Genomic DNA, 24,823 nt, shown 5'->3' on the forward strand with positions numbered 1-24,823 from the left:
CCTGGCCCACCCAGGCTTCTCTAGCTTACTGGAGTTCCGACATACCCAGGCTGAGCCTGGCTGGCCGGGGAGGAGGGAGGGAGGCTGAGGCAGTCCCCCTACCCGGGTCCCCAGGGCAGCACGGGGTCCAGATGGAGCCCTGGGGCAGCCCTGTGGCCGCTGTAACGCAGGGGCTCGACCTGGTGAGCTTTTGGTTCCTAGAAGGGAGGCTTTGTGGCAGTCAGCTGCTTCTCTGTGTGACTGGGGAGCTGTGGGACCAGGGCAGGTGCAGTGGGGGCCGGGTCAGCAGCCTCTGGAGGGCCGGGGCCTCTGTGCTGTGTGTGGTCTTGGTGTGGGGTCTGGACGGCCGGCACAGGAGCAGGGAGCAGGATGAGGAGGCTACTGTGAGTTTGCCGTAGGCCGAGGCCTGCTCCGCAGCTCTTGCTCTGTGGTCCTCTCCCCAGCTGGAGGCCGGTGCTTCTGCAGGCTGTGACCTACTTCAGGAGTGGGCAGCTCTGCTCGGGGCCGTGGTCCTCCGCAGCCGGCGTCTGCTGGAATCGTCTCCCCCTGGGCACAGCCCTTGTGCCTGGTCCACCAGGCAGTGTGCTCTGACCTGGGGAGCTGGGCTTGTGGACTCTGTCCCCAGGGCTCTGCTCCCCTCTGGTGTCCGTCTTAGGACATTTCAGGGCGTCTCGGAGTTGCCTGTGTCCTCCTGAGTCATGGAGACCTGGGTTTTAAATGCAGGGACGACTGGACGTGCAGAGGCCGATGGCCCGGCAGGTGTCCTCTGCCTGGCCCTGTGGGAGTGCCCTGGTCTCAGGTGGACTGTAACTCTGGTTACAAGGAAAGGTCCGTGTCTTGGGTGTAGGGTCAGCAGTGGAGCAGGTGGTTTGCACCTGTGATCAGATTTGTGAGTGGCCGTGGCCCAGCCCTTCCCGGGAGTTTTGGCATGGCCTTGGGGGACGCCAGCACGGGCAGCATAAGGCGAAGGCGGGATGTGGCCAGCAGACCCAGAGGACCTGACCAGGCCCAGGCGTCTTTGGGACAACACTCCGGGAAAAGCCAAGCACGGACAGCCCTGGCTCACCCCAAACGGGCTTCCCAGTCCTGTGCCCTCTGCCGCAGCCTCCGTCTGGAAGGTGAGGAAGGGGCTGTGACGTCCTTGTGACAGGCTCCCCGGCCCCTGGAGTTCAGACATCCCAGGGACTGGTCCGGGAGCCTGGGTTGAGAAGCTGTGGCTCTCCAGGGAAGGCCAAGGCTGGGGTGCCAGGGGCTGGAGTGCGGGGAGCACCCGGAGTGCAGCCAGAGTGTGGAAGGATTGAGTTGAGCTGCCATGGGACAATCGTGACTTGTTGCCTGGGGACGGAGTGGGAAAGAGCTGTTTAAATAGCGATTTCCATGAATCTGGGTTTTTCAGGGGTGAAGAATGGGGGACCCAGGGAGCCTTTTTCCACACTTCCCCCTTTGTGTAAAGATACAGGCCACCAGTGGCTAATCCATCCCCCTGGCTGGCCCGTCTTCCAGCTATTTTGAAGATGAATAGGGCTGAGGACCCAGAGGGAAGGGCATTGTGGTCCTCATTGTGCCTCTGCCTTGGCCAACCTTTGTAAGCGCAAGTCCTGCCCCCCCAAGCCGCCTGGCCCTGGCAGCCAGCGAGAAGGTTTGTGGGGAGCTTGGCCCATGTGTGGGAGGAGAGGAGCCCAGTGCACCCTTTGCAGTGGCCAGTCTCTGGGGTGGGCAGCTTTTCTCTTCTGAGTGGAGTGTACCACATTCCAGCTTTTCTGAGCTAGAGGAGGTGGGCGCCGGGGTGGGCGTCTTAGAAACCTGGCTTAGCACCCAGCCACTTCATGACGGCACAGAGGACGTGTGCAGTGGCAGGGGTGGGGAACTGGCTGTGTTGTGGTCTTCCAACACAACGTAAGGCAGCAGCTGGAATGACACACATTCCCCAATGTTTTTCTCAGTCTTTGATTCCCTTAGACCAGAGCATGGCCGCTCAGATCCACAGCTGGCTCCTAACAGGAAGAGCAGAGCAGTACTACAAAGAGCAGACAGATGCATGAGCCAGGCCCTGTGGCCCAGAGGCCTCTTGTGTTTGACCCAGAAGCCCATCTCGGTGGCAGGGACGGCCCCGTGCCGTGGACTTGAGGGCTGACTCTACTCTGTCAGTGCCTTGGATGGCCAGGGCCGTGTTCACAGGCAGAGGGTACTGTGGTAAAGCGTCTTGAGCGGTGGATTCGGGGGCTTTTTTGGGGGCCGTGGCAGCTCCCAGAGCCCGCAGCGAGGCCGCCTCGCGCAGCTGTGCAGAGGGCAGGCTGTGGCTGGGGAAACAGGGTCATCACTCATTTCTTGTGGTTCGCTTCCTATGCTGAAGTCAAGCTTCCTCTGTGAACCCACGTGTCCGGGAAGGAGCACAGCGGCTGTGTGCTCTTTGTGGTGTCTCTGTGCAGCCGTCATTCACTGGGGCCAGTGTGTGGTTGGCTCACGGATCTGTTACGTCCGTCAGTTTATTATTTTTTTTAAATGGACAGAGAACTTAGGAGACAGTATCATTCCTGATCCTAAGAGTCCGTGAAAAGTAATTGGCATGGTAGCTACCTGCACTTGTTCCAAAGCAAGCTGTGGTGAGGGGCGGGGGCCCGGGCGGGACAGTTCTGGCTAATAGAAGAGCGAGGTGGTCGGTGGTGGAGGCCAGAGGCTGCGCCCTCGCCTGGTTCAAGCCTGTGGTAAGAGGAGGAGCGGGAGGAATGAGACACTGAGCTGAGGCCTTCATGTCTAAATGAAGAGGTCAGTAGCCCTGATCCAAGCTCCCACTGTGCAGTCAGCCTGCACACACTCACCAGCCTGGATGGGTGGGGGCTCTGGGCCTGGTATCTGGCTGAGGAGTCTCTGGGCCGTCCCTGGAGGGGCTTGGCATTACAGAGGATCCTGGCCTCCCAAGCTCTGCCTGCCCCGGGGGCTTCAGGGCCCGGTAACCCCGCTGGGGGCACAAAGGCAGGGCAGGGCTCAGAGCCTCCCAGAGCTACTCCCCTAACCCACCTGCCCCTCCGGAGAGGCCAGCGAGGCGTGAATGGCTCCCTGGGAGGGGTGGAATCGGAAGGGCGTTAAAATAACCGGCTGCTTTATCACCATTTACTATCATTTCTGGTGTGACACAGAATCTAAATAAAACCCACACTCACTGTAATGGGACTCTCATCCACAGAGTGTCTGACAACTGTAAATGTTAAAACGCAGAGGGCTCAGCCATGGAGCTGGCTGTAGACGCTCGTGGCAGGCTGTTCCAGGCAGAGGGCTGATTTCCCAGCCACACAGCCCAGGCCCAGGAAAGCCCTCGGGAGTGGGGCATGGGGCCGCCCGGAGGGGTTGGGGGATCTGAGCGCACTGTCTACCCGGGACTGTAGACGCGGGCCCATCTTCCCTCTGCAGTGTGGGAAACCCATCTGCCTCTCACGTTCCTGCTTTGAACTTGAGCAGAAAGTCAGGTGAAGACATTTTCAGACCCTGTTCCATCAGGGTCTGGACATCCACAGTTTCTGCCTGTCTCTGGGTGTGCAGCACGTGTACCCCTGGGCGGGGGTGCCATTGGGGGAAGAGGACCCGTGCCCCTGGGCCTGAGAGGGCAGCTGCTCATGCCAGTGCAGGAAGGCGCTGAGGGCCTGGAGAGGGAGCGAGCACCATGGTCTTTGTCAAGGAATGCCACTGACTCTGTGTACATTAGGAATGTGATTGTTCATGATTAAACACTGGTAGGTATTAATATAGTGTGTGTAATCTACCTAAGACATAAAATTTATGGACGTACATAACGAACTTAATTTAAAACATAGCCCATAGCTATGTAATTAATGAGCAGAGGGTGCGTGTGTGGCTAGGGCCCGGTGGGGGAGAGCGGTCACTTCATCTCATTGACGTACAAAGAGGTCACTGGGTTCCACGTACGTGGGAATGGACGACCGTGCTACCGTGGCTTAGACGTAGGACGTACGAGCGCTCTGTGCAGCAGGCGGGCTCGGGGCTCTGGATGGCACGTCACTCGTCGAAGACCCCTGTCCCTGTCAGCCTCCTCCAGCCCCCTGCGGCCGCCTGCTGCCTAACTCAGCACGCTGGGGCCAGGTGCTGAGGTCACACCCTCCATTGGCATGACGTGTAGCTCCCACTCCGTGTGCTCGGCCCACGCCACACACACACACACACACACACACACACAGGCCTGGCCCACGCCAGATGCACACATGCAGGCCCGGCACACACCAGAGACGCACACATAGACACATACACAGTGGATACACAAAAGTACACACAGCACACACCAGATACACACATGGACACATACACAGTGGATACACACAAGTACACACAGCACACACCAGATGCACACATGGATACATACACAGCGGATACACACAAGTACACACAGCACACACCAGATGCACACATGGACACATACACAGTGGATACACACAAGTACACAGAGCACACACCAGATGCACACATGGACACATACACAGCGGATACACACAAGTACACACAGCACACACCAGATGCACACATAGACACATACACAGCAGATACACACAAGTACACACAGCACACACCAGATGCACACCATGTCAGCAGTGAACACTGGATGCATACATATATACACAGCACACACCACGCATCTACACAGTAGGCATCGTGTGTGCATACCATGTACTGAGTATACAGAGTCCACACGCGGCATACACAGACATACATATCACACCTCCTCATCCCACACGCCAGGCCACAGTGAACACGCACACACATACACACTGCACAGACTGCATCTACCAGTGCCACACCCCACCGTCCTGCACACCGCGCAGGTCTACACCCAGCAGACGGTGGTGTCCACACGCCAGCCCTCCCCAGCCACACTGGCCACGCCCACCACACCCCACAGGCACGCAGACACCACGTGTACACAGACCACACCCCTGCGTGCGGGAACCCAGGCACACGCCTCCCGTACCTGCCCCACACAGACATCCCGTACTACTTATATCTGTACAGCACCCACATCTCCGTCCTCGCCACACCCACGTGTGCGCACACACATACACGCACGTGTACATATGTGTGCAGTACACACGCGGTACATGCACAAAGTACACAAACAAACGGACAGCCGCACACCCCCTGCGCCCACACCACCATGGAGGCGTGGGACACACACACACACATCCATAAACATCCCCTGCGCCTCCCAGGGCTGCGGCGGCTTCTGGAGCGGCTTCTGCCCACACGGCTGCTGACACCCTGCGGCTGGCTCTTCCGATGGCCCTGTGTAGGCCATGCTGTGTCCAGGGACGCTGGACAAGCGCCACAGCAGCCAAGCTGTACCTTCACGGGCAGAGCAGGCGTAGCTCAGTGGGGACCCAGGAGGGCCAGATGGTTGGCTCTGGTGACCGGGGGCCACAGCAGGTGGGCCCTGAGCCCTGGCGGACTTGGGTGCCACGACCAGCCCTGTCACCATCCACCGCTGCCACCGTGGCAAGGCCGTTCAGGACCCTGAGGAGGTGAGGGTAAGTGGGAGGAGCCAGGCGCAGTACGGGTGGGGGGGCGGAGGAGGTTAGCCGAGCTGGGCACAGACGTGGTTCTGATTGTCCTGGCTTTTGGCTCCTCACTTTGGGGCCCATCTTCCAGCTCCCCCTCACCAGGGGCATCTGTGCCTCTGTACTTGGGGGGAGAGGGGTGTGGATAGGGAGCTCCAGGGCTGGCTGACCTCAGGCCCTCCCTCTGAGTGCTCTCATTATCTGACCATGATGTGAGGTCCTGGAGCATGAAAGTCCCCTGACCTCTGTCATGGGAGCCTTCCACCAGGGAGGTGAAGCTCCATCACACGCAGGGGAGGGCCAGGCAGGTCTCCACCGTGCGTGTCCACGTCCAGGCCTGTACCTGAGCCCAAGGCCTATTCGGGGAGACGTGGGGGGGGGGTGTCCGGGAGGCAGCCAGTGCAGCCATGGGCACAGAGCTGGGCTCTGGTTCTCCCTGAGAAGCCCCCACTCTCAGTGGACACAGCATCAGCGGAAGGAGGCCCTGAGCTCAGTGCACCCAGAGTCAGGTGGGGAGACCCCAGTCTCAGTGGACATGGCATAGGCGAGGGACAAAGGTGTGATGTGCTGTGCTGGCCACAGACACAGAGGCAAGAACTTGAGTCCCAGGTTCATGTGGTGAGCCCGCCCGGTGTCCTCTTCTGGCCTGGCTCCAGGGGCTTCGTTAGTGGGGCGAAGGCAGAATGGTGCCCCTCAGAACAAGGCTCCTGCATGGCCTGGAAGGGAGCCCCGCAGGGCTGGGGCTGTTGGCCTCTGCTTCCTGGGCTGTGGCTGGTGGCTCTGGTTGTGCTGGGGGGGGGGTGCCTTTTGTGCTGCCCTTGGGTGACTCTTGCCCCTCCTTGTCTGCGTCAGGGCAGGGCAGGGAAGCTTCCAGAAGGTTCAGGTTAGGATGAGCAAAATGCTTGATGGCTGTGAAGACCGAGTGCCGTGGTTCTGGAGCCTGTGTGGAGACCCCGTCCAGGACGGCCTTGAGGTCTGCCCGGGTATGTTTAGAGGAGGTCACGCAGACTTCAAAATACACTCGTTTTTCAAAGCCAGCCTCTACCTTGGAGAAGGTGGATTTTATTAGCCAATTACCTCCCTTCTCCTGATTACAGAGGCAGCCAAGCAGGCTCTCTGATTCGCCCCACTGATAGAGCTCAGACCACCGTAGAAATAAATCTGCTCTTGCAGTGCCTTGCCTTGCGTCCCCGACTGCTGGTCCCCGGGGAACGCGGGTCCCCGGGGAATGCCCGCACGGCAGCGCAGTCTCCGGGTATCCTTCTGTTGCCATGGGGACAGCCATGACAGACATGTGGCCTCCCATTGCTGAGCACACACTGAGTGCCAGCTGTGTGCCAGCTGGGGCTGTGGGGGAAGCTGGGGTCTTTTGGGTGGCATGGGCAAGAAGATGGAGCACCAGGGAAAGAAGATGCCCCGGGGTCCCGGATGTGCCCTACAGCTGCACACGCACCCCAGCGGTGCCAGGATCCCTGAGCACGGGATGGAGAGGGGAAGGGCTGTACCCCCGGTCCAGAGGCCAAGGATCCACACACACACAGCCGGCTGCTGGTGAAGACAGGCGGAGCTGAGGGGGGCACGGGGCCCAGGACTGAGCCTGCCCTGCCACCCTCAGCGGGGAGGAGCGTGGCCCCAGCAACGCCTCAGCCCAGGCTTCTAGCCTCAGAAGCTGTGAGAGAAGAGACACGGGCTGATTTACACGCTAGGCCTGTGGTAAAGTGGCCAGCCGCGCAGGAAAGGGTATAGGACACACAGCCATTACCCCAAAGTGACGATGGGCTCCGGCCACCTGCGTGCACACGGGTGTGGTCGCCATGCAGCCTGGCACGTGGGGACAGGGCCGAAGACTGGGCTCAGGAAGGACTGGAGGGGCAGGGAAGTGAAGCTGGGGTTCCGATCTGGGAAGATGCACTCTGCGGAGAGCTGGGACTCAGGCAGGAGCCATTCTCTTGGAGACTGGGTTTGGGGTGCCCCTCTCAGGAGGTCTTAGAGTCCTTCTGTCGTAAATTCAGCATTCCCTAAATCGAGGGCACGCACTGCTGTTGGCCTGCGAGATGGTTTTCCGCGGGATGCGGAAGGGCGTTTTTCATTTTAATGGCTGTGTATTTACTTTTATGGTTACCTTCTATTTATGGTGATGGTGCTGCTCTATTTACAGGGTGATGGAAAGTGTCTTTTCACACGCACACGAGGCACGGGTGCAGGAAAGTCACAGGAGTCGTGAGATGCCTGAGGTCTGGGAGGCCTGGTGTTGGTGAGGACACGTTCACTGAGTGCCTGGCTGAGCCGAGGCTAGGATGTGATGGGCCACAGGTCTGTGGCTGCCGGGCAGGTGCTGGGAAGCCCAGGATGGGGCTTGGTCATCTCCACACAGTGGTGTTCTGGTGAGCTTGGAGGGTGTGTGTGGCTGTGAGCAGATGCGGGATGGGGACACGTGCATGCCTGTGTCCCTGGGTCTGCTGTGACAAGGGGTCAGACACGAGGCTTCTGAAGACCGCAGGCTGGAGGTCACCCGTCTGAGATCTGGGTGTGCATAGCACTGATTCCTTCCCGAGTCTCAGGGGAGATTGTGTTCTAGGCCCCCCCTCTTCCTGCCTGGAGGCTCTTGGCTTTCTGGCGTCACCCTTCTAGTCTCTGGCCCTGTCTGCACACCCCCGTGGCAGTCGATCTCTTCTGCACGCCCTGTCCTGGGATCCGGCAGCGCTGTGTCCCGGGGTTTGCCAGGGTCCTCACAGTCAGCGGCTGTGAGCCTCTGATCTCTCGCCACAGCCTGTGTCCCCAGGGGCCTGTCACTGCCCGCTCTGGGCACACGGTCATGGGATGCCACTCTGACTGCTGGCCTGGGCCCTCTGCCCTCCCTCGGTCTGTTACCTGGGGGCTGGGCCACGAGACCCCCCGGTGCCCAGGCCCCAGACAGGCCCTCGGGGAGCCTGCTGGCACGGGTCCCTTTGAAAGGTAATTTTCCTTTTCTTTTTGTTTTTCCAAAGAAAATAGTGAAAAGCAGTTTGACATTTGTACCTATTCTCCCCAAAGGCACCTTTGATTCTGATTAGAGTAGACCATGACCAATTTAGCAGTTACCTGGCACGGTATTAAAAGTGTGCTCCTAATGTTTACCCATTTTATTTGTGATTTGTTCTTAATGCATTAATTCACGTTAATCGAAAGTGAGATATTTCCCTTTCCCATTAAGTCTGTGGCTTGGCACTGAGAGCCAAACGCTGTGTTCTGTGCAGTGAGTTATTTTCTGTCTCCTCTGCCCACGGGTGAGTGTGTTGCTCTCCGGGCCTCCGCGGTCAGTCAGGGCTCTGAGAATGGTGGGGGACCACACTGGATGCAGATCAGCCCTCCAGCTGGGGAGGGATTAGGGCAAGAAAGGCCAAACGAGGCTGTGTCAGGACTCTCAGGCCAGGGCAAGAGGGGAGCAGACAAAAACAAACCCAAAACAGCACCCGAGCACGGGGGCTCACGCCTCTCATCCTAGCTACTCAGGAGGCTGAGATCTGAGGGTCACAGCTTGAAAACAGCCTGGGCAGGAAAGCCCATGAGAGCCCCCCAAAAGCTGTAAGTTCAGGTGTGGCTCAAGTGATGGAGCGCTAGCCTTGAGTATAAAAGCTCAGGGACAGCACCAGACGCTGAGTTCAAGCCCCAGGACTGGCACAAACCCCCCCCCACCACCACCACCAAAAACAAAACAAAACAAACAAACAAACAAGAGGCAGAGTGCTGGTCTGGTTGGACTTAATCCCAGGACTGTGACCATGAGACATGGCGGGCCATGATGCCATTATCCAGGAATGTCCCCTGCCCTGAGAGAGCTCCCACTGAGACAGTGGGGCTGGGAGGGTCCCCAGAGGGCCACCCTAACCCCGGGCCGGGCCCCGAGAGCCGGGTGTCAGGGCTGTGAGTGGCAGTGACCTGTGTGTCTCAGGGCCCCGTGTAGGCGGGCTTCTATTGTGGGCCAGCCTGTCTGTCTCTGCGGTCCCCGGTGGGTCACCTTTCCCACGGGCACAGTGGCCTGTCGCAGCCCTCCTCCAGTGCGCCTGCCCCGGGCCTGTGTCCTTCCCCTCCCGGACTCTGCACGCTGGGATGAAGGGAAGGCAGGCTGTGTCCCCACAGAGAGCTGGAGCGCGTGTGAGCCTGGCTCTCCTTTGGTGGCTCTCTTGTGGGCCGCGTCCTGGGCCAGGCCTCAATTGCCCTGCCGTCTGATCCTGAGCGGATCCCGAGCAGATGCACAGGGGTGCATCCCTCTCTCCACGACCCACCCCATCAAGTCCCCCCCTCCTCTCCGTGGCTCTCAGGAGTTGTTCAGAGCAAGGAGCTGGAGGCCTCGGGGCCCTGGTGGAGGGTTGCTGGGTAGGTGGCTGGAGCTGGACTGAGCATTCCACGGCTGGGTCTGGTGAACCCTGAGCGTTGCGTTGGTCCCGTCCATGGGGCCTCCATGCGCCATGCCAGTTGTTCTTCCTTAAGCACAGGAACTCTGTCTTCCGCGACATGCCTTCCGCTGCCTGTCTCCAGAGCACCACGCTGGGGACAGAGCAGCATCATGGCGAGAGAAGCCAGCCTGAGGGCTTGGCAGCTGCAGCCTGACTGACCTTCCCAGGCCTCCGACTCCCAGTTACTGAGCTAGACTACGAAAATGCCAGAACACAAACGGCCTCGGGCACCGAGCTGGGCACCGAGCTGGGCCTGTCTCCTGCGGGGCAGCGCTCGTCTCTCCTTGTGTTGGGGTGCTCAGAGAGGCGCTCAAGGTGGATCTACCCCGAGACACGCTGGAGACAGGCAACCTCGGGGCGGAGTGCCAGCAAGCCCTGGCTGGCTCGGTGTGTCTGACCAGGATGGTTATGCACAGGGCGAGGGCCTGTGGGGCCCGGGGACACACATGCAGGGAAGCCACTGGACGTGGTTCAACCCTGAGGATGCTTGAACTTGCACTTGGTGTCCAGGAGCATGCGCTTGCAGTGGGAGGCCCTGCAGAGGCCCGGGGGGACCCTGGAGCAGGGCTCTGCCCGTGCTGTCAGCGAGGAGGGCACAGAGGCACTGGTGCAAAGGATGTGGTTCTTGGTGTGGAGAGGTGGCCAGTCCCACCCCAGTGCGCCCACTTGTCTGTGCTGTGTGGGAGAGCAGGCAGGTGGAGAGGAGCTGTGACCATCTACCGGGCATCGCTGGGCCTGGGAGCTCTGCAGATTTGCAGCTCCCCCTCAGTGGCAGGCAGAGCCCGAATCCCCTGGTCTCACTTTGGAATCAAGGCCTGAGTCTTAATTACGGCCCTGGACCAGCTCTGCCTCTGCAACCACTGTGTCCCAGGGCTTCTCCCGGCCCCTTCCCGGGGCAACCCCATAGGGGCTGGCGGCCCCCACCATCAGCTGGCCCTAACTTGAGTGGTGCCAAGTCCTGGGCACTCATGTAGCCCAGATAGAGGCCAGTTCTCATCCTATGGAAGGGCCAAGCAGTAGATGCCCCTGCTGGTTTGGTCAGCAAGTGCTACTGACAGGCCAGGCAGCCTGGGTGTGAGGCATGTGAGATCCCCTGCGTGGACCTGACGGATCTAGCTCAGAATCAGGCAGAGAGCCAGTCAGGGTGCCACCGTGAAGTGCGGTGGGGAGGATTACCACACACGCATGTGAGCGCAGGGGAGCCTGGCGCTCCCTGTGTGGCTGGTAGATGCCCAGGCAGGTGCCACCGCCCCCCCCGACTGGTCCCTGTGCTGTTTAATTAGTGTGTGTGTAGGGCCACGCTAACATCTTTGTGCTCTAATCCTTTAAGAACTGAGATTGTCTCAGCTCGGGCTGAGTTACAAGCAGAATAAATTAAAACTTCTCGTACATGAGATCTTGTAGCCTTATTAAGTGGCAAGATTATGCAAAAAAAATCGTTAAGTATGATAATGCAACTTTCCGTGTGATTTGTAAGAGGACATTCGTTATCTCTCATTCTGCTCTACTTAAGCTCCATTCCAGGGGAATTAGTGGTATTACTGTTTAAATCTTAACTTTTGTGTTACACAGGCATGTTCCAAAGCTTTGAAATTTATCTGAAAGCGTGCCTGGATTGCACAGATTTGAAGAGATTGAGCGGGAGAGTTTCAAAGCTGGGCTCATATGGAGAAATTGTACCAGTAGACTGTCTCATTTAATTAAAGACCTAGCTAGAGGAAGCAGTTCCTGCCTGAGACCCAGCCACTTAGGGGGCCAAGTTAGGGAGGATTGGAAGCCAATCTGTGAGAAAAGAAACATTTGTGAGACCTCAGTTTAACCCATAAAAAGGGCTGGGTTTAGTGGCTCCATCTGTCTGTGTCATCCTTAGGGTCCATAGCACCAGATCACATTAAACAAACAAACAAAAAGACAATAAAAAACAGGCTAGGTGGCTCACGCCTGTAATCTGAGATCAAGGCTCAAAGCCAGCCGGGCACAAAAGGACCTGAGACTCTTATCTCCAATTAACCTCTAGAAAAGGGAAGTGGGGCTTGGCTCAAGGGTAGGGCGGCAGCTTTGAGCTGAAGAGCTCAGGGACAGCGCCCAGACTGAGTTCAAGCCCCAAGACCCACCAAAAAAATTATTATTTTTAAAAAGTAACTCAAGGCAAAGCAAAAAGGTGAAAACCAAATCAGTGCTCTGCAGAGGCGTGTCAGGCGATGACCGTCCTGATCTACCAGAAACGGTGGGCAAGCGGGCAGTGGCTTCCCAGGCGGGGCCCAGCGTCCCTCCCTCTGGGACTCCACGAGCCTCTGGTCTTTGGGCCTCGAGCAGCTATTTGAAAGAGGGTCCAGCTCTTGTCATCTGCCACTCACAGTCAACTTGGAGGCAGTTTTAGGGTTGCAGAAAACCTGAGCAGAGAGTGAGGCCCCTCTCCTCCATGAGCTCCTGTGTCCCCGGTCACTTGCGGGACTCCCACGGCCACCGTGTCCCCTGTCACTCACGAGGCCCCCACGGCCACCGTGTCCCCCACGGCCACCGTGTCCCCTGGGCACTTGAGTGCATTTCTTGCCAGGCCTCGTGGTACAGTGCCTCCCTTGGGATTGGACGCGTGTCCTGACACACGTCCGCCAGGACCTCGTCCCCCCTCCCCCACGGGTCGTGACTCGGGTGGTGGCCTCACGGTGCAGTGGCCTGGACACATGTCCACTGGGACCTCGCCACCCACACATGTGGGTTGCCACGCAGGCGGTGGCCTCTCTGGCCCCTCCGTGCCGCTGTCTTTGTGCAGGGTTGGGTTGGGTTGCTGTTCTTGCCCAGGCTGACTGTGCAGGCAGCCTCCAGAGCTCGAGTCCCGATGCTGGTGGAGACCTCACACCCCGAGGCAGCTGTCCCACTGTGAATGCCTCCGGCTGGCCTGCCCGCCTCGTGTGCTATGGGGCTCAGGCGCTGGGCCGGAGGAGGCTGGAAGGGACTGGAGGTGCTACGGGGTCTCGGGCGCTGGGCCAGAGGAGGCTGGAAGGGACTGGAGGTGCTTTGGGGGCTCAGGCGCTGGGCTGGTGGGGCGGCTGTGCTTCTCAGTGGCCATGATGTTTCCTCATGCTGCTCTGTGTAAAGCAGTCTTTACAACATCCAAGCAGAAAGAGGGAAGATCCCCGAGTTTTACTACGTCTTCAGATCAACACAAACAAGTGTGTTTAGCTCTTGTAAAACAAGCAGTGTTTTCTTCAGGCTTGGGGAAGATGCCCTGTGCCATGGCCCCTGCCCCTCCCCCAGAGCTCCCCTCTTCCCCGTCACCTGGGCTCTTATCCCTGCTGCTCTGCATTCTCCAGCTGGTCTCTGTGGACAGGCAACCCCTTACTTCTGCACCTTGGCCCCCACCCAGGATCCCTGCTCCCGCCCATCCTTCCTTCTAGAAGGCTTCAGGGGTCTTTCCAGCGGACAGGTGGTAGACAGGCTGGGGCGGGGACAGTTCCTAGACAGGCTGGGGTGAGGACAGGTCAAGTTTCCACGCACAGGGACTTTGCACCTGTGAGTGGAGTGGATGGAGGGTGGCAGTGCAGCTCAAGTGGCTCCCTGTGGCAGTGGTGGCCAGGCCAGTCACATGAACATGGCCGGGGGTGTGGCACTGATGGAGGGGACACCACAGGCTCTGGCGCTCCTTCTGACAAGGCTGAGCCAGGTTTTTTCAAACACCAGAAAGGCAGGGTGTGGAGAGGCCCTGGCTCACGGGGCCTGGAGGCAGGCAGGGTAGGCATCTGGAGGCTGCGTGGACTGTGGGTGCTTCCGGTTAGATGAGGGCTCTCTGGCCACGTCAGAGGCTCAGACTTCATCCTTCCAGCCTTCGACTGTTTGGCCGGGGCTGTCCGCGTTACAACAAGACATCTGTTTTGTCTGGAGAGCGCAGATTGAAATGTTAAATCATCCACACCCACAAACGGCTTGACCAAGCAACCTGTCTCCACAGCCTGGACCGCTGGACACACAAACGTAGCATCTGTTTCAAGGAGGCAGAAGCGAAGGGCTGGCAGTTGTAGAGAGACTCTGGCGTCAGTGGCATGGGGCTCGAGGGAGGCCATGTGGGGAGAGATTTCCCTGCCTGGTGCCGGTGCCAGAAGCCTGGCCACATCCTGGTCCTCAGGCAGCAGCGCAGGTGCCGTCATGGGGCCCCAGGGACGGCGGGGCTGTCAGGGGCTGCACTGTTTTCCCTTACACGCAGGATGCTACATTTTTGGACACCAGCCAGTCCTCCAGCTCCAGACACCACTGTTCCGTGTGTCCTACAGTTAATGACTGCAGGAGTTGGGGTGGACCCACCCTGCCCGCGAGTCTCCATGCCCAGCCCGCCTCGCGTGCACTCGGATTCCCCCAGCCCGGGTTGCCTGCTTCACCTTAGACCACGTGGCTGTGGGCCAGCCCTCCTCAGGCTTCATCACAGAAGTCCCGAGCGCTTCCTGGGGTGAAACAACTTACAACAGGTAGTCAAGACCAGCCCATAGGAGAGGTGGCAGTGCCTGGCCCTCCAAGAACAAGCTCTGGGCGCTGCGGTGGTCCAGGCCCGGTGCTCCCCGGTGTTATGGAAGCTCGGGAGGTGACCTGGTGGTTAAGCCTCCTTTGCAGTGATTGACTCCCTTTCTAGCCACTCCCTGCCCTGAAGTTGGGGTCCTGAGGCCGGAAGTCCCGCCCGCCCCTCCCTGCCTCCCTGCATGCGGTCACCACTGCTCTCTGGCCGGGGAGACGCTGACTGCCCTGGAGATAAGGAAGGCTGAGGAGCTGTTAGCCTAGATCAGCAGAGTAGGAGGCACTGTAGCCTGTTGTCCCAGAGGCCTTGAGGACACCCTGGGCCAGTGGGCCTGGGTCATGGCCAGGCCAGACCAGGCAGCCTCCGTACTTGGGGATCAGAGTAGACCTGCCCAGCTTGAGGGGGCCATGGCTGGCCGGGCCTCCAATCCTGAGCTTCACAATGTGTGTGTTTGCGGGGGTGGGGGGGATGGCTGGCCGGGCCCCCGGTCCTCCATGGCTTCACTGTGTGTGTGTGTGTGTGTGTGTGTGTGTATGTTTGCTGGGGGGATGGCTGGCCGGGCCCCCGGTCCTCCTTGGCTTCACTGTGTGTGTGTGTGTGTGTGTGTGTGTGTGTGTGTGTGTGTGTGTGTGTGTGTGTGTGTTTGCTGGGGGGATGGCTGGCCGGGACCCCGGTCCTCTATGGCTTCACAGCAGAGAGCTATGGCTGGCTGGTACTCCAGTACTGAGCTTCACCATGAGGGGAGTGGGAGGGGGAGGGGTGGCGGGCCCTGGGTCCCCTCCTTGGGCTTCCTGGTGTGGGTAGGGGACTGGCTGGACCACCAAGCCCTCCTACCCTTCCTTGCCCCCCACCCCGCTCCTGCTGTAATGGGCACCTGCCTTTCTTACCCAGAGCACCCCGAGGATGTGAAATTAGCTTCGGGAGCTGGGAGGGAGACCGGATCACCGCATCTGGACACTTTGGCCGCCGGACCCCCACAGGTCGGGTGCAGTGCTAATTTTAGGCTGCAGGCAGCACGTGTGCAGCGGCTCCGGGTTCCCTGCGTTCTGCAGTGTGGTGGGGGCTGTCCCTCCCTGGGGCAGGAGAGAGGAGCAGCTCGGGAGGTGACTCAGTCCCGTGAGTGGGGTGAGTCACACGGGCACAATGGGGACTCTGCCCCTCCCCACACACCCAGACAGCCAGTGCATTCCCCTGAGGGCTTCTGGGCATCCATGGCAAGGGCTCTTTGGGCTCCCTGTCAGAGCTCAAACCCCTTGCACTGGGGCCCCGAGGAAGCCCAAAGCCCCAGTTCAAGAGATGTATTTGTCCCTGGGGAGGGGAGAAGAGGGGTGGGGAGAGCTGAAGGACAGGGTCCTGGGGAGGGGTGGGGTGGGGAGAGCTGAAGGACAGGGTCCTGGGGGGGAGGGGAGAGCTGAAGGACAGGGTCAGGGGGGAGGGGGGAGCTGAAGGACAGGGTCCTGGGGGGAGGGGAGAGCTGAAGGACAGGGTCAGGGGGGAGGGGAGAGCTGAAGGACAGGGTCCTGGGGGGGGGGGGCAGGATGCCCAGGAAGACTGTAGCACCGGTGGTGGAGGTCATAGGTGTTTCAAGTGCAGCCTGAGTCTGTCCCAGAGTCTTCAGGGGACTACCTGAGCCCCTGGAAGGTGCCAGAACCTGGGTGAATCACTGCCGACTCAGAGCCTGGAAAGAGGTGGGTTTATACAGTGGTCAAGGGTTTGGAGGCCTTTCGTATGTGTATATCAAAACCTGTAGACTGACCATGCGTGGCGTGAACACGTGCCAGACGTTTCACAGAGGCTGCCCGGGCCAGGGGATGACAGTGCCGTTTCTTTCTTTCTTCCCTGATCTTCTTTTTGCACAGAAATACATTCACCACTATATGTGGAAACACATTGTTAAAGGCGCCTGCTGCAGTCTGGGCCCTGCTGCCCAGGTACCCGTGGTACCTGGCAGTGCCACCACGTCCCGCTGGCCTCTGCTGCTCAGCCTCCTGCCACTCACAGCCAGAGCACACGGCCCAGGGCCCTGGGGACAAGGGACAGGCGGTGGTGTGGTGACGGCTGCCCCACGTGTCCACGGGGTGGCGGGCAGATCCATGCTGGGCTCTGCATCGTGAGGAGAGGCCTGTGTCCTCACACTGGGCTCCATGTCCAGTCCTGGAATGGCTGCCCCACATGAGCTGAGGCAGGGTGGCCTTCTTGACTTCACTTGGAGGTGTGGACGGCGTCTCCCTCTGGCCCACTGACCCCACTGCCCTGCCCAGCAGGCTGGGTCCTGTCACGTCCCCGGCCTTTCCCGAAGGCGTCTATGAGCCGCTCTGTCAGGCGCCCCTACAGGCTGTGTGTGGCATGTGGTCAGCGCGTGGTCAGGCTTTGCCTCGGGACCTCAGCAGAGCGCTGGGGGCCTCACTCTGGTGACGCCACCCAGGCAAGCAGAGCGTGGCTGTTCAGTGTACTGTACTGTTGAAGAAAAGAGAGCAGGCCTGCCCCGTATTCCTGTTCCTGGGCCCCCAGACTGGACATGGACTTTCCCCCAAATGGGTGCCCAGTAGGCGCTCAGGTCTGTGGGGACAGCTACCTCGGGGGACTGGGTCCATTACTGAAGAGTTAGGGGATCCTGCCCCCACACCCACTGCTGCACACATAGTAAAAGCCCCTGGTCCAGGTAGCACCCAGGACAGCCAAGAGCATGGCAGACCCACGAGAAGGGACGGAGGCAGGGACAGAGTGACTCCTGGGCAGGGTCTCCTCCTAGTCCTGCCCTCTGCAGCACACGTGGCCTGCTGCCCGTAGGAAGGCTGGGGTCAGCTCCCGGTGCCTGCTGCCCCACACCTGGCCTGTTGCACTGACTGTCCGAGAGCGTAGATGGCGGGGCTCAGTGCTCAAACTCCATGCCTGCATGCGCACGGGCTCTGCTCCTCTGGCCTCCTCTCCCCTTTCTGGGGTGACTCTTTCACACAGGGTTGGCTGATGTCCACGACTTACTAGAATCCGTCCACTTGGCATTACTAGCAGCTGTGTTCCAGGTTGGAGAGAACAGCAGACACAGCAGACACAGCAGCCGCCTCTAGAAGTTTCCGTGTCTTAGATCAGACTTTGTTCCTGGGAACCTGTGACTCGGCGCCTGACTGGTGCTGGGCAGGTGAAGTTGGGGTGCCGTGGGTTAAGCACCCTTGTGCCCTGTCCTCAGAGCTCCTGGGAACCCATGCCGTTTTCTGCCCGTGTCCCCAGGCCTGTTGCGCTGCCGTGGGAGTGAGGTCCTGAGGTGTCCTTGTGGACAGAGCCTCTCTTTCCTGCAGGACGTTTTGGACGCTCTCTGCCCCTCTCCCCCCACTTCACACACACACACTCGTGTTTCCTCACGCTTCAGTACGTCATCTGCATTGTGTCTCTTCCACGTGCTGTTCTGGGCGGTAGAGCAGCATCGCGGGAGACTGTTCCATCGCTGGCCTCAAGGGTGTGGGGCTGGCTTTGAGAGCCCGTGAGCGGCGGGCTCTGCCATCCGTCTTTCCTCCCTGTGGGCCTGGCAACCCTGTGACCGCCAGCTGTTGGGACTGCTCACCTGGGTGACTCATCCAGGGGCGGAGGCACTGGGGCCGGAGGCAGGGACTCCTGGTTCCCCGTGCCCCCCGGGGGGCGCCCCTGGCCTGAGTGCGGGTGGTCACACTGAGTGGGACCTGCACACACAGCCCAGGAGGTGCGTGTGTGCAGAGTGCCACCACACACACACACGTGCACAGGCACAGGCGTGGATGCACACACTATTCTTAGACCCCCTTCCTCAACGTTTAGGAGCACAGACCCAGACAGTGAAGCCAATCTCCTGAGCAGGAGTGGGCGGCTTGCCTGGCTGGTGCCAGAATCTTCGAGAAGCATTTCTGGACAGCCAAGGAACCCCACAGGGTGGGGCTCTGTCCCCATGCACCACCTGTGCCACCAGTTTTCCACAAATGAATGACCACTGCTCCTTAGGGAAGGTCCAGGGTCCAGGTGGAGGCTGGGATGGCATGAGTACCAGGGGTCTAGTGGGCAAGTCCTGTACTGCAAGTCCCCTCTGTGGGGTCCAGGAAGTCCCCAATGCAGGGTCCAGGAAGCCCCCTCTGCGGGGGTCCAGGAAGTCCCCTTTGCGGGGGTCCAGGCTTCAAATCGACTGTGAGGAGGACTCCATGCCCTGGTTGGGAGAGAAAGAAGCCTGGGCACAAGACCAGTTCCAGGTGGCCCCCCATTCAGGCACACAGGGTCTCTGCGAGGTCCCTGCTGGAGGGCAGGGCCTGAATTCCTCAGCGCTCCCTGACACGTGGGGCCAGGGGAGCCCTGCGCTTCCCAGGGGCGGCGGGGTGGAGCCTGCTCGGCCACCCTCGCCCTGCGCTGAGGATTGATTCCTAGGGCCAGATCCTCAGGCTGAAAACGCCTTCTTCCGGGCACTCTGGCTCAAGCAGACTGGTGCTCATTCTCATCCTAATGTGTCATTGGAAGCCAGAGTGAAATAGTCACGGAGGCCCATGTTAGGAAACTGGAAGGGGATTAAATGGTACATTGTACCTTCTGGCCCGTGCTGTCCTTCCAGAATGGGTCACAGGCAGGTGGAGCGGACATTCCAAATGGAATATCTACTCATGGCCTGCCTAACGGCGGCTCCCCGGGTAGCAGTCCTCCCACAAGAATGGCAGGTCCCCTCCGGGATGGGCAGGTTTCCTGGGACGGCAGGACCCCCACGGTGGCAGGACCGCAGATCCGTCTTCCTGCAGTAGCTCAGCTCCAGTGGCTGGCTTCCAGTCACAGTGAGAGGGTGGCTCACCGCCCTGCCTCGTTTTTCTGAGGTCTTCATGTGAGACACAGACTCAGGCACCCGCCTTGGCCTCTCCTGTCCTGTGTCCCCGTTGGGTGTTTCCTTCCTCTCGGTGGTTTTGCGGTGACAGGTGGCTCTGTGATGGAGCCAGGTCCACTCACAGACAGTTCTAAAGCCAGGGTTCCCCCTGCCTACTGGACTGTCCCCATGCCCAGTTCACCGCTCAGGGATGTAAGGCTGCTCTGATCGACTATGCCATACCTGCCAGCCTCTCGGAACTTGGGGCTCCATCACCGGCCCTTCTTTGTACACCGAGGTCTTGGCTGTAGGGCCCTTCGGTGTCTTCTCTGGACTGACACACAGCTGTGCATCCCCGGCATGGGACACAGTGGCATGGCTGTCCCCTCCTTGGTGAGGACGTCTCAGCTGTGTTGATCATGCCCAGGGACAGCCCTGGGCCTTGATCAGCCAGGCCGCTGGGAGCCAGGGGGCCTCTCTGCTCTCTTCATGGCTCTGCTCTCGTTTTTTCTCTTGAGCGCTGGCACCTGAATGCCTGGCTCACCCCAGGCCATGTGACTTCAGCCTCCCCAGGGCTCACTGCAGCCCTGGGAAGGGCCTGAGCCCTTAGCAAAGAGGAACCCCACTCCCCGCTGCCGTGTCCCCTCACCCCTGCAGCCCGTGCTCGCTGTGGGAGGAGGCCTGCCTGAAGTCCAGAAGCCCCCGCTCTCACGTGGGTGGCCAGCAGCCCTAGGTACTCCAGGTCGTAGTGGGAGTCACAGTGTCACAGGGTCTAGTTGTGCAGGTCCCCCCGTGTCCGTGGTGGCCTGGAAGATTCCTGTAGGCTAGGGTCCGGCTTCTGCCTCCCCTTGTGCCTCAGTGTCCACACTGTGACGGGGCTGCTGGGTTTGTGCTCACAGCAGGCCAAGCATGGGGCACCCGGACTTTGAGGACTGCGTGTTTGGGAATTCGCCCTGGCGTCCCTTGGCCCATGGGCATTGGGAGCGTCTCCCCTGGCTGAGTTGAACACCCCTGAGGCTCTCAGATGGAATCTGTGGGCAGCCCAGGCCCGGGGGCCAGAGCCATCTCTCCCCAGTTACGGCATTTCACACGGGCACAGAGACAGGACGGAGCAGTGTGCCCATGCTCCCGTGTTTACTTTGGGGGGATTCCACAGGGATTTAAACCATTGCCAAACTTGTTTCCTTCAGAGACTCATACCACACACACGGCGCAGTCTTTGCCATGCTCTCACATAGGTGGCATATTTACATGCCTGCAGCTGCACTCCTACGGGGGAATCCGTGTGCACGGTGGCAGGCCCCTTTGCCCAGTCTTCTTGCTGGAGACCTTGGTTTTCCCTCGTGCAAGGAACAGACAGAGCAGATGGATTCTGGGTAGGAGAGCTCCCCACCCCACTTCCCTGCACTGGGGAGGCCCTGGGAAGGCAGAAAAGCTGAGGCTGGGTCACCGCCCAGGTCTCCGTGCTGGGCCTCTCAGGCTGTACCCTCGGAAGACGAGCCTCCGTGCCTGCTGGCAGGGCAAGGCTGGAGGCTGAGCCTGCAGCGAGTCAGCTGGTGGTCCTGGAAGTCCAGCAGGGCAGCTGGCCTTGCAGCTCTGGGGGAGAAGGACTGGCCTCAGGGTACGACCTGCCCTTTCAGCCTTGGGTGGCAGTCGTCTCTCCATGCATCGGTCACATTTCCACCTCTTAGGTCCTAAGCCAGGAGCACTGTGGAGGTCGTGGCCCCTCCCTGCTGGCCTCTGGAGGGGCTGCGCGCTGGTGGGGTGGACACGTGTGTGTCTCTCCAGGTGACACGAGATGAAAATGGTGATTAGAGGGCTTAATCAGCAGGAGTCTTCAGTCTGTACCTTCCTGTCACCAGCACTAATGGAAACCATGTTGCTTTGACTGTTGCAGCAGGTGAAGGAGAGAAAGCCGTCCTCAGGGAGCGGGGCTTCTGTTGGGTGACTGAGCTTCTGGGACCTCACTTGTCCTCAAGGCCTTCCTTGACTGCCCTGAAGGCAGGCTCCTGGAGGTGTGCCTGGGGTTGGTGTAGGACCTGGTCCAGAGGTCACTGCCCTGCCCAGAGGTCACTGCCCTGGTCCAGCGGTCACTGCCCTGCCCAGAGGTCACTGCCCTGGCCCTGGCAGCCCACCCCTGCTCCAGAGCGGGGCGGGCCCTGCACCAGAGGGTGGCCTGTCCTCGGAGCCTGTGGCATGGCCCCTGAAGAAGGGTACAGGCTTCAAGTGGAAGGCTCAGTGCAGCAATGACAATTTCCGGCATTTTCTGCCTAAGTAAGCCCAGTTGTAAGTTCCGGCGTGCGCTGTGTCATTTCTGAGTGGCTGTGGGAAAAGCTGGAGAGATGGTGGGAGCTGAGACACCCGAGGTGTCCCCGAGGCTGGCCGCAAGGACACATTCAGGTGGGCCAAGGGGTGGGTGTTGATGATGCCCAGATCCCGGCCCCGAGCCCTCGTCTTTCCTCTGGGTGTCAGGAACACCCACGCCTGTAGGGCCCAGGGCGTCCTCACCCAGTTCTGTGAGGATGGGGACCCCAAGCCCCTTCGCACGAGTAACACCCCTGCTAGGTGGAGCCCCGTTTGCAGATAGGTCAAATGGCAGAGCCGGGATTTGAATTCAGGCCTCTGTGGCCGTGGTCCTTGTGTGGATCCTCCAGACTGTGTGGAGATGGGGAAGGATGCAGCCACACCCATGCACGCTGGGGCAGTGGGGTGGGGGGGAGATTGGCCTCTGAGCCCCCTGGTGCCCAGAGCATCTGGCCCCTAGAGCGAGTCTACCTTCCCAGCTCTAAAACACGCCTGCACGGACAGGCACCATGTGTGGCTTCTCCAAGCCTACATATTTAACCTTTGCAGGCTACATTGGATTAGAAAAATGGCTATCCATGCAGTTCTGAAACCAGAGACCTCGTAAATACTTTATTGGAACGAGTCGGGATTTACTTGCTCCTACACTTGGCTGGACGGCGTCTCCTGACTCACGGGTAACTGATTGGCTCGGGATAATGCTCATCCTGGTAAACAGGTGCCTCTCCACGCCGGAGCTCCTGGGGTTCCGCCTGCAGGGTCGCCGGCACAGCTGGGCTCTGGAACTCAGCCGTGCCACTCCCTGGCCTGATACTGATCACAAGCAAACAGCTGGCATCCAGGCCTGGCCAGGCCTGCCTGATGGGGGGGGGGGCTGTGAGAATCTTTCATGTGCTCCTTCACCTCCCTCCCTTGGTTTCTGACCCCCTGTAGAGACCCTCAAGGGCCCCAGGGGACCAGAGGTGCAGGCTTCTGGGAAGCTGGAAAGACACAAGGTGACCACGCAGGCCCCTTACTGCGGAGTCAGGGGTGACGGGTGGCCAGTGGGCATGGTGGCATGTGGCCCTCTTCCCACGGCTGGTCTGCCTGTGGCCTTGGCATCCTCACCGGCAGCATGCTCTCTGGTCTTCTCCTACGTAGAGCTAAGCTGACCGCCTTGTCCTTGTCACTGGCTTCTGTGCAGGGTTTTGTCCCTGAGGGGAGGAGCTGAACAGATTTCTGACCCCAGTCAGGCAGGGAAGTGTGGGATGGTGCTGCAGCTCCTGCCACCTCCAGGTCTCTCTGCCTTGCTGTCACATGCACGCGTTTCTCCTCTCTTGCCTTTAACCCAAAACTCATGCAGAGAGGAGTTTGTCCTGCCACACACGGAGAGCCCAGGCTTCTCTGGGCCTGGCCTGCAGGGCTGAGGGCCTGGAAGGTTCTGCCTGAGCCAGTCTAAGCCCCACAGGCCCTGCAGCCCCACCCCCACACCAGCCATCTGTCTGGTCTTTCAGCCCCTTAAGCCCCCAGGCTCGCCCTCCACCCCCTTGGTGGCGGCTGCAGGGACCCTGGGCTCTGCTTCACCCACAAAGCGGCCCCCAACAGAGCTGCGGGGAGGGGGTAAGGGCAGCCCCCTGTGTTTATCAGTGCCCTCCCCAGTAGACCAAAAGCTTCTTAGTGTCTGGGACCTGGATTTGCTGAAAAGGAGCACGGGGGACTCGTGAGATGGGGCTAAAGCATGGCCATCCGTCATCCCGCGCTCCTCAGGCTGGGAAGAGTGGCTGAGATGACGAGAATGGGCCTGCAGCCTCCCTGTGCCACTACCAGGAGAGAACATACCACCGGCCCGTGGCGAGCGGGGCAGGTGGCTTTCTAATTCCCCCGTGCCCACGTGACTAATGTGTGCTCCCCAGGTGTGAGTGGTGGCCTGGGTGGGCGCCCCACCTCGTCCTGGCTCTCATCCTCTGCCGGGTGCTCAGTCTCCCTCCTCCTCCTTTGCCCATGCTTCCTGAACCCTGGGCAGTCCCCAGGACTCCAGCCCGTAACTGTCTCCCCGGGCAGGTCCTCGTCTGTCTAGGAGCTGTCTCACCTCTCCTGCCCAGAGCCTCGCTTGCCTTTCCCATGTGGATGCAAACGAATGCACATATTTTGACTTCATTATCTCAAAATGGCCCAGTTTGGATTTGGACTTTCCTCGCGCTCATAAAATCTGGGAGGTGGATTTAATCAGCCAGCTCTGCTGCCGCCGCCTCCTCAGAAAAAGGAGCACTTTCCCTTGTTCTCCTGTTTTTGTTATTTTTGCTGAGAACAATTTAATTTCATCCCCGAATCCGAGTTGTTCTGTGCTTTCCAGCTCTCTGGCCGCCTCCCCACCCCCACCCCGTGTCCTGGAGCCCCATCCCTCGCGGCCAGAGGCCAGATCTGTGATCTCCCATCCCGCGTGTGGCTGTTTACCCAGTGTCTATTTAGAGGCCAGCTCTACTGTGTCAGGGCCAAGCTCAGGCTAGATGAAGGTGCATGGGAGTGGTCCTGACCCTGCGCCCTCGACGGGCAGCTGCTCACTCTGTCTATCCCGCCACCAAGTCATCCACCATCCGTCTGCCCGTCCATCTACCTCTTTACCCACACACCCAGCTGGCCTCAGCCTCCAAGTTCTCTACCATCCATCTTCCACTGCCATCCACCTGCTTTCTCATGTGCCTCATCTACTCATCTACCCGTTTGTCCAGCCATCATTCCATTTAACCCACCCATCTCTCCACCCATCATCCGTTATTCACCCGCCTGCCCACCTGATGTGCATTCATCCGTCTATCCATCCACCCATCCATCTTCCATCCATATGCATTCCAGATTTCTCTCTGTGGCAGCTTCTGAGAGCCCTGGAACTCAGGCAGGCTGGCACGACACCGCACCGTGAGGCTTAGTAAGTGAGCGTTCCACGTGCTGGGGCAGTGGGGAGGGTGACGATGCCGCTTCTCGGGGAGGTTGGAGTAACGCGTTGAGGATGGCTGGCCTCCAGTGTCTTAGAACAAGAACAGTGACTTCCTAGGGTGGCAGTGCGTGTGAGACGCATCGCCCCAGAGCAGGCTGCGTCCCTCTGTGGCAGTGGCTGGGTCTTCCACGTCCACCACGAGGAGCCCAGACCTGCAGTCTCTTCAGGGTGGACTAGGAAGAGGTCACGGTGGCTTTGACCTCAAACCTTCCAGTGTGTCTGCGTGATCCCGATCAACCTAGA

General features: G+C 59.8%; 1 protein-coding gene across 2 annotated transcripts in view; it reads left to right on the top strand.

The window, feature by feature from the left end:
• Positions 1-24,823, top strand: part of Tafa5 (TAFA chemokine like family member 5) — a 158,339-nt gene that overhangs the window by 66,167 nt on the left and 67,349 nt on the right. The window lies entirely within an intron of this gene.

Source organism: Megascapheus bottae, chromosome 2 (genome assembly GCF_031878675.1).
Source record: "Megascapheus bottae isolate mThoBot1 chromosome 2, mThoBot2.hap1, whole genome shotgun sequence".
Lineage (NCBI taxonomy): Eukaryota > Metazoa > Chordata > Mammalia > Rodentia > Geomyidae > Megascapheus > Megascapheus bottae.